Genomic DNA, 9,747 nt, shown 5'->3' with positions numbered 1-9,747 from the left:
TGAGCTTATCAATAACCACTTCATAACTGCTACTGAAAAGATGAGGTTTTCAGGTTAGATGATGTGGGCTTCAGTGACCTGAGAATTACAGTTTTTTACTGATTCCACGTACACAAAGGCAATTTCATTTGGGGTCTGTGGAAGGTACATTAGCATATCTGTTTATTTGTCGATGTTTATTGTGTATTCTTGTTTTCTGATCTGTTCCGCATCCCAGAGGATCTTTCCACTATGGATCAATTGGAACGAAAAGTATACCTAATCTAACCTAAAAATGTAAATAAAATATCAGCCAGTTAATAATATTGACACACTTTCCTAGTGTGAAATAAGATGTTGTGCTCCCCCAACAATGATGCCTTACGCAACTCAACAAGACCTTCAAGTAAGTTTTGTGAACATAGTGTCAGTTGAGTGAAAATTTTGTAATCTTTTTTGGAGGTAATATTGCCAATATTTTTTAAACTAAAGCCTCGTTTTTTCAACTGACCTGAAGCTTACGTAATTTTTTGAATATGACACCATTTCAAGGCAATATTCCTTATTATTTCCATGTGAAAACACTGTACATCTTTGAACATGGCATTATTTTAACGCAGTTCTATTGAAGGTTATGTAATTTGAGAGTTAGATTGAGACTGATTGTTTAATTTAATACCTACTAAAATACTACATTGTGATTGGCTCAGGAATGGAGGTGAAGGGGGGGAGGGAAGGGGAATAGGCATCATGAAGTCATTAAAAGAAGTTATAGCTCGTTATGTGATATATAAATTTATGTACCTTACAGCTGCCTTGAACTGTGACGTTATTGCCCTGCTTGTAGGTGGCCAACACTAGCAAATGCACTTAGTCAGTGGTTTCATAAGGTTCAGTATAGTAACCTATCTCTTATTTTCTTCAGTGATTTTTTTTCGGTCATAAGCTTGTTATGATTATTAGCAGCCAATCCACTCTACAACTAGAAAAATTACAATAATAGACACACACAATGTGTGTAATTCCTTAATGAATAATATGATAGAAATTTATTAGAATAGTTATTCTACATAAGACTGTCCCTGGTTCTTAATCCAATAGTTGATTCCCTACAGAATTTTTCCTGTGAAGTGATATTGTTAGTGGCGTTTATAAAGTTCAACTTCAGTTTCATATTAAAAAAGAAAAAAAAAAAGAAATAAAACTGCGATCCACATCACTCAGACTCAGACAGGAGTGAATAATTCGACTACTAAAATATTTCCTCACTTGCGTGATGATAGAGAACGCCAAATATACAGTAAAGATAAATTTGAAAACATACCAAAACTATTTGCATGGGTCTCTGCTATCCCTAGAAAGAAGAATTATTTATGAACTTGTAACTCATGTAGTCAAGAATATTTTCTTTTATTTTCCACTTATTTCGGTTGCTGTCATATTACACTAAATAGCAAATTGGTTATAGAAACTCGTCCATAAATGTCCAACATGCTGCAATAATTAAATAAGAATTACGTTAAATAGCCTGTTAATTCACTCATTCCACATCGTTAGGAAATATCGAACAGATGGCCCATGTAACACGTAATTGGTAACTAAAGCAATATAGGCAATGTGTTCACAGTTGGAATGTGACTTCCTTAATGTGTCCATTTCATTATAAAGTAGGATAAATTGGTCCTGGGTAATGAAATTAAACATACCGAAGCTACTTTTCTTCAACTGCACCTTCCAACGTTCTCATACTAGAAGTACATGAAATCCAAACTATGACTCGTTCACGTCTCCTTCACCTCATTGTTATCCAAGTCCGGCGTCTACATACTGATCATTCGAGCAGTTCATTGTAAGTTGTCCCGCAGACGTTGGAGATCGCTCGTGGCTATTAGCATCACCCTTAGGGCACTATTCTAAACCGTTAAGGAGTATCACAGCAACGTGGTACATTTTTCCGTAATACTGCAGCATACTGGGTGCCGCTGCGAGGTACGAAGACAAGGTAGATCTGAGCGTCACCACCGGATATAAGGTGGAGATATGTCCTGTGTCCTTACAGCACATGTCCGCTCTATGTTGGCGCCATGTCTGATGCGTCCGTGTGACCTGTGCTGTTGTTGATCTCTGCCTGCGTGGGGCTTACTGGATCGTGACGGCGTGTGCTCATCTGGATAAAATTTTTATGGATTTAGTTGTAATAAATAAGTGGAACATTTCGTATTTAGCTGATAAGAGGCAAAGAGTCATGTTCGAAAGCTCATGTTGCTCTCATGATAATTTTTTCTTTGAAGAGGGGAAAATTACTACCGTCACTCCACAGGGTTAACTAATGAGACCACTGCTGTCCTTGTTTTACGTAAAGATGTACAAAACTTAGCGGCAAACGATGCTTTAGCATGACGCGTCACTGTCAAGTATAACAGCACGTTGGCACTCGTACTACACATATGAAGTGATGTTACAGTTTAGTACAGAAGGTAAGTGAAAGAAATACGCAATGAGACGAGCGGAAATTACAGTTTTACTCCAAGACAATAATTACACTGACGTCACCGCGGTTCCTGACCGGCCCGTCGACGTTACAAAAGGCGCTACGTGTGTAATTACCACTAACACCAAAGCATGCTCAGAAACGTGTTCCCGGGTTGGCCACAAGACTGGTAAAGTGTTCTTGTTGTAGAGCGTTCCATTCCTTCACCAGCGCGATTGACAGCTGCTGGGTGGTCATAGGTGCTTGTAGAGGCGCTGTAATGCGACCACTCACCCCCCACCCCAATGCTCCTCACACGTCTCGATGGGGTTGAACTAGGGGGAACTTGCAGGCCAGACCATTCGTCGAATATTCTTTCGTTCCAGCTGCCCATGCATCTCCGCAGTTCGATGCTGTCTCGCATTGTCATTCATAAAATTGAAGTCAGGGCCGAGTGCACCCCTGAATAGACGCACAGTGATGCTGGGCGGTGAGTATACCATGTTCAAAGATTTGGAGGTAGTGCGCCTATGCAACATTATCGCTCTCCACATCGTAACACACAGACCGCCGAAACGACCGTGTTTGACAATGTGACACATACCTTCATATGGCGAGAGGTGTGAACATGTGATACACCCAGGAACATTGTCTAAATGTTCAGAGATCACCGTTGATATTTATCGACCGTGTTTAATTGACCTGTGATACTTTTGAAGACACTAGGTGCAATTTGTCACTCTTTTGTGCTTTTCAATATGCCAACCAAGTTGCAAGAACGAGCACTGCTACTAGCTAATAATATTATCCCTGTTTTTGGGCTAAGATCAAGCCACACAGCTGAACACTACCGATTTAATTCCTCTCTGGAGTTGTATGGTACGAAACGCAGGGAATAAAATACAAATGTGTACAATACACACTGACATAAGAAATGCCATGGGATATCGTATCGAACTTCCTTTTTCCCTGTGTACTGCAGCAACTCGATGTGGCATGGGCTCAACAAGTCGCTGGAAGTCCCCTGCAGAAGTACTGAGTCGTGCTGCCTGTCTAGCCGTATACAATGGCGAAAGTGTTGCCGGTGCGGGATTTTGTTCACCAACGGACCTCTTGACTATGTTTCATAGATGTTCCGTAAGGTTTATGTCGGCAACGGTCTTGCCGCAGTGGATACACAGGTTCGCGTCAGATCACCAAAGTTAAGCGCTGTCGGGTGTGGCCGGGACTTGGATGGGTGCCCATCCGGGCCGCCATGCGCTGTTGCCATTTTTAGGCCTGCACTCAGTCTCGTAATGCCAATGCCGAATAGTAGCGGCTCGAGTCACAGAAAACCATCATAACGACCGGGAGAGTGGTGTGCTGACCACACGCCCCACCTATTCGCATCCTCATCTGTGGATGACACGGCGGTCGGATGGTCCCGATGGGCTACTTGTGGCCTGAAGACGGAGTGCCATAAGGTTTATGTCGGCGATCTGGGAGGCAAAATCATTTGCTCGAACTGTCTAGAAAGTTCCTCAAACCAACCGCGAACAACTGGAACCTGGTAACATGGCGCATTGTCATTCATGAAAACACAAGCCACTCCATTGTCCATGGTGAGAGGTAATGCCTGAGACTTGGTACTCTGGGACACTCTCGACACTGTGGAACTCGGAATATTGAATTCTCTAACGATTTCGGAAGTGAAATATCTCAAGCTTTTGGCTGTAACCACCATTTCGCGCTCAGAGTCTGTTAATTAGCGTCGTGCGGCCACAATCACGTCGGAAACATTAAGTCCCCACCACCAGCACGCACAGTGCCTTGTTGACAATTTGAGTCCATGGCTTCGTGAGGTCTGCGCCCCACTCGAATCCTACCATTAGCTCTTACCAACTGAAATCGGGACTCATCTGACCAGTCACCTAGGGTCCAACCGATATGTTCACGATCCAAAGAGAGGCGCTGCAGGCGATGTCGTGCTGTTAGCAAAAGCACTCGTGTCGGTCGTGTGCTGCTATAGCCCATTAACGCCAGATTTCGCCACACTGCCCTAAAGGCAGTGGTTTTTTCACGCTGTATTGGATGAATGATTACGGTTTTTACGAGACCACTAGAGGCCGAGCACAACCTCGGGAAGTTTGACGGATGGAGAAGTAAATCGGCCGTGCCCTTTCAAAGACACCATCGCGGCATTTGCCTGGAGGTATTTAGGGCAATAACACGCGCTCTAGGTCGTAAAGTAAAATCCACAGGCCACGGCATTGTCCATGGTGAGAGGTGATGCCTGAAATCTAGTATTCTCTGGACACTCTTGACACTGTGGACCTCGGAACGTTGAATCTCTATTTCCGAAATGGAGTAGCTCATGCATCTAACTCTATGTTTCCGCGCTCGCAGTCTGTTAACTCCCGTCGTATGGCCGCAATGACATCGGACCCCGTTTTACATGAATCACCTGACTATAAAAGACAGCTCCGGTAATTAACTGCATTTTTTCATAATTAGTGTAAGTGATACTACCGCCATCTGTATATCTGCATATCGCTATCCCACGACTTTCGACACCTCAGCGTATGTCACGTACACATATATTCTACATCTCCTCTTGAGTCCCTGGATAGATTTCAACCACAGTTGGTATACATGATACTTACTATCTGGATTGAAATACCGCGGAGGTAAAAACCTTCAACTTCGCACTGGGGTGGGGTCGTGGTGACAGTGTGGCTATCAAGGGAGGACGGGCAAGGAATAGGCTGATAGACAAAGAGGGGGCGACGAGATGCACAAATAGAGAGGGTAGAAGGGGAAAGTGCGGTTGTCGGAGGAGGAAATGAACAGAGAGGGAGGAGGGAGTAGAAGACAGTCACAGACAGGGGAAGAGGGAGATGAATGGAGGGGGAAAGGAGAGAAGGTAATAATAGAAGACTGGAATAAATAAATACCCGGCCAATGCCGGATTTCTGAGATAGTTCTGTAATAAAATTATTGGTGTTTTACAACAATTATTCCCACACGTGGAATAACAAATAGTGTAAAACGTGTAAGATATGTAGTCACGTGTCCAACAGTTGTGACTTCACTTTGGGGTACGGTGTGAGTCTCTTCAAATGCCCTTTTCGCTCTTCTTTTTCCTCCAAAATGTGTCATGTCTGAAGGCTGATGGATCGTCAGACTCATGTACATCACAGAGAGTAACTATTTTTGACAACAGATATAAGAACACTAAATGTCACGGAGGGCATGATATGAGCAAACAGTGCCACAAATTAATTTTCTGTTCACATTGATATATTTATTCTTTGAAAATAAGCGAAGCTGGCGATATTCGCATTCTAGTGTAACTTGCGAGAATTTATCTCTATTGATGCCACATGTCTGTCACTGTATTAACGAGTTAGTCAAAAACCATGAAACTGAAAAATGCACGAAACTGAAACCAAAGTTTATTTATAATCACTGGTAAAAGTTTTTATGAAATATTAAATACTGTCTTTTTTTATTATGCTGCTATCATGTAATAACTTTTATGCTTACACAATTCAGATTGCAGTATTAGGCCATTTAAAGTACAAAACCAGATATAAACAATAGAAGTAAAAATCAGAAAAGCAAGAAACAGGGTAACCATGAAAAACAGTGTATAAACACCACGATTTTTATCTTATTTTTGTGTCAAAAGACATCAGACAGGTATGAGATACAAAGCCTTGTCAGAAAACCAGATCAAGTGATAAGTCCAGATCTGTCATCAATTAAAGTGGAAACAACTCTGAAATGTCTAAATGAGTTGCAGACTTTCATTTTGGGCCCTATATCACAGCTGTTACATGAAACTTCTACCCAATAAACAGGCATGTGCCGCACTATTGTGTCTGACCAATGACTGGGATGGACATAGATGAAACGATCTTCCAAAGATCGTCTGAAAACATGACAGTCTGCTCAACGAACTCTGGGAGGTCTTAGGAATCAAGGTAGCTGAAATATTTATTTTGCGTGATAAATACATTATCTTTGCGTAGACTGGTACATAACAGTGTTTGCAGTATGTGACATGAAGGCCGACTGTTTAGGTTCTCATGGAAACATCGTGAAATGTATTATCGAAATATATTTGTAGCAAACATGGAGTTTCTACCATGTTATAAAGTTAATTATGTAAAACATGGTGCACTATATAGGTCAGTAGAGATATGGATCGTTGCAAATTTTTTACGGTTGCCTTCTTTCTTGCCTTTGTGATTCATAGTTTTTAGTTTGAGTTTTTATGCTTGAAACTGGCATAATGCCAAAATCTGGACTGTGAAACGATAGAATTTAAATTATCGCAGTCATATGGCGGCAGCATCTTTCAAAAAATCTACAATTACTGTGACTCCAGTCAAAGTAAAATGTATTAAATATCGTCCGTAAGTATTGTTTAAGATCCGACATCTTGTATGGCCATTTTCTTATTCGGATACGTGGTTCAGCAAATAGTGTAAAACGTGTGAAGGAATAGAGTTACATGTCAAACAGTTATGATTTCATTTTGAAGTATGGTAACAGTCTCTTCATATGCTTTTCTCATTGATTCCACTCCACGACGCGTCGCCACTTTATCCACGCCAAAGGTGGACATACCGCCTATAGGGTAGGGGGTCATAATGTTCTGACTGATGATTGTATTGGACATTTTACTTTTTTTAGCACGCTGACTAGGCTTTCTATTTTGTGGTAACAGAGAGGAAATGTGTGTTACTGACAACAGCATGGTGTACTAGTTGGTATTTTTGTTTATCTCTTATGACAACGGTGTTTGTGTGTGTGTGTATTTGTGTGTGTGTGTGTGTGTGTGTGTGTGTGTGTGTGTGTGTGTATGTACAACCTAAGCAAAATCATTCAGAGTGAATCCACTCAGTGGAGAGAAGCTGCAAGACACGTCACTGAGAGGATAAGCCGGAAGTGCTTTTCGCACTAGAAGGTGGAGATGAAAGGTATATAGCTACGTAGGCTTCCGCGGCCGGTGTCACGATGATTAAAATTCATCTGGGTGTTGTACCGCTTTATTGTGTAAAATACTTTAGTTAAAAACCTAAAACTAACGTTTCGACCCTACTGCAGCGGCCATCCTCAGGGTATGACTGATTTTCGTGAAGGAAAGATGTCTCTATGTATTGCAGACGATCGGTGTCAATACGTTATATTTTTGAAACTTTAGTGTTCCTAGAATACACTAGGCTAGCCATATCAGAATCGGGAGGGTAGGAAAGAAGCTATTGGTGACCTAGCGGGCTTCTTAGTGACTGGCGACAGTCTGCAAAATCAGTGCTTGACTTCTGGTGGGTACGCTTACTTCCTCCTGCGCGCGGAAATGCAGTAGGACGCGGCGGCGTATGCTCCTTTGGAGAAAAGTTTATGGCTTTCGATGCACTATCCACAAGTGGTGCACTTCATGTTTACCTGACATGAAGCAAAGGGCCATGTTCGATAGCTCATGCTGCTCTCGTGACAAATTTCCTTCTGAATAGGGGCAAATTCCTAGTTGCACTTCACACGGTTAACTTCTGGGACAGCTACTGATTTTGTTTGTATATAAGCGTGTGGGACAAGCAGACTCATATGTGAAGGATTCGTCCAACTTTGTACAACTAATTAAGGAGCAACAGATACAGTCAAGTGACACTGTGGCCTGCCGTTGTGGCGGACCGGTTCTAGGCACTTCAGTCTGGAACCACGCGATGCCTCGGGCATGGATGTGTGCGATGCCCTTACGTTAGTTAGGTTTACATAGCTCTAAGTATAAGGGACTGATGACCTCAGGTGTTAAGTCCCATAGTGCTTAGAGCCATTTGAAGCATTTGACACTGTGGTTATTTTCGATGTCAAGTCTGTCCTCACCAACATACCTAAAGGGAAGACATTACGCATCGCATCCTTAAGGAGCATATTCCACCAGATATATTATGTGACTTCGTGCCTTTATTCCATCATCAACATACTTCACTTGGTGGGAAAATATTACGGGCAATTAGATGGAGTGGCAATGGCATCCCTCCTATCGCCAGTCGCAGCGGACATCTTCAAATGGTTCAAATGGTTCTGAGCACTATTGGACTTAAATTCTAAGGTCATCAGTCCCCTAGAACTTAGAACTACTTAAACCTAACTTACCTAAGGACATCACACACATCCATGCCCGAGGCAAGATTTGAACCTGCGACCGTAGCGGTCGCGCGGTTCCAGACTGTAGCGCCTAGAACCGCTCGGTCACCCCGGCCAGCCAGCGGACATCTTCGTCGAAGCTTTTGGGCAAACGGCGATAGCCTGTGAACTGATACACCCGCGTTGCTGGCTGCTGTATGTAGATGACACATTCATTATCTGGCCAGACGGGGAGGCGGAATTGGAAAGCTTCCTTCGGCATCGAAACACCCTAGATAAAAACGTACAGCTCACCCACGAAACCGAAATCAACGGCGTGTTACCATTCTTGGACGTGGAGGTACATGGAACTGTGGATGGTGCACTGGGACACAAAGTGTACAGGAAGCCAACCTATATAAATCGGTACCTACACGCGGAAAGCCACCATCACCCAGCTCAGAAGTATTTAGTTCTGCACCCGCTGTTGCCCGTACCTATCAGGCAAAAGACACTAACACGATCGAAGAAGAATGAGGGAGCTACACAGCACGCTTCGCGGCGACGGTTATGAAATTATAAGAAAGGCGGTCATAGCCAACCGAAATAAAACAAGAAAGAAAGGAAGAGAAGCTTGTGGTAGTGCACTTCCGTACGTGATGGGAATCAGTGAACGGCTAGGCAACGTCCTCCGCCGACGAGGGTGCAATCTTATTTTCCGCAGCAGCCACAGGATCCAGAAGAAACTGAATACTGCAAGAGTACGTGAACTACCCTGTGAGTTCGGAGCTGCCTACAGATGGAAGACAGAGACACCAGTAGCAGAACATGAACCCTACATGTGATTAGCCTAGCAGAACATGAACGCTACGTGCGATTAGCACAGCATAATAAATCGGTGATAGTAGACCGTCACCGCTACCGTGGACAGCCCATCTTGTTCCAGGAGGACCACAAGATGGCGAAAGAGTCGTAGACGCGGCAATGAAAAATTCTAGACGTGACTGAAATTATTAAGCAGCCAGACAACATCAACAGGGAGGACAGCTACAAACCTCTGGTGTCCAGGTTGTCAGCTATGCCAGTCCACGGGGCGCTAGCAGTCGTCTCACAGGGCACGGACGCGACAGTCTAATCAAACAGTTACAGGAGAACTGTCAGTGCATTTCGGCACACACCACAGG

General features: G+C 43.2%; 1 pseudogene; it reads left to right on the top strand.

The window, feature by feature from the left end:
* Positions 1-3,600: 3,600 nt before the first annotated feature.
* On the top strand, positions 3,601-3,718 carry LOC126253851 (5S ribosomal RNA; annotated as a pseudogene).
* The last annotated feature ends 6,029 nt before the right edge of the window (positions 3,719-9,747 follow it).

The sequence above is a fragment of the Schistocerca nitens genome, chromosome 4, assembly GCF_023898315.1.
Source record: "Schistocerca nitens isolate TAMUIC-IGC-003100 chromosome 4, iqSchNite1.1, whole genome shotgun sequence".
Lineage (NCBI taxonomy): Eukaryota > Metazoa > Arthropoda > Insecta > Orthoptera > Acrididae > Schistocerca > Schistocerca nitens.
This window is presented reverse-complemented; position numbering and strand designations above follow the sequence as displayed.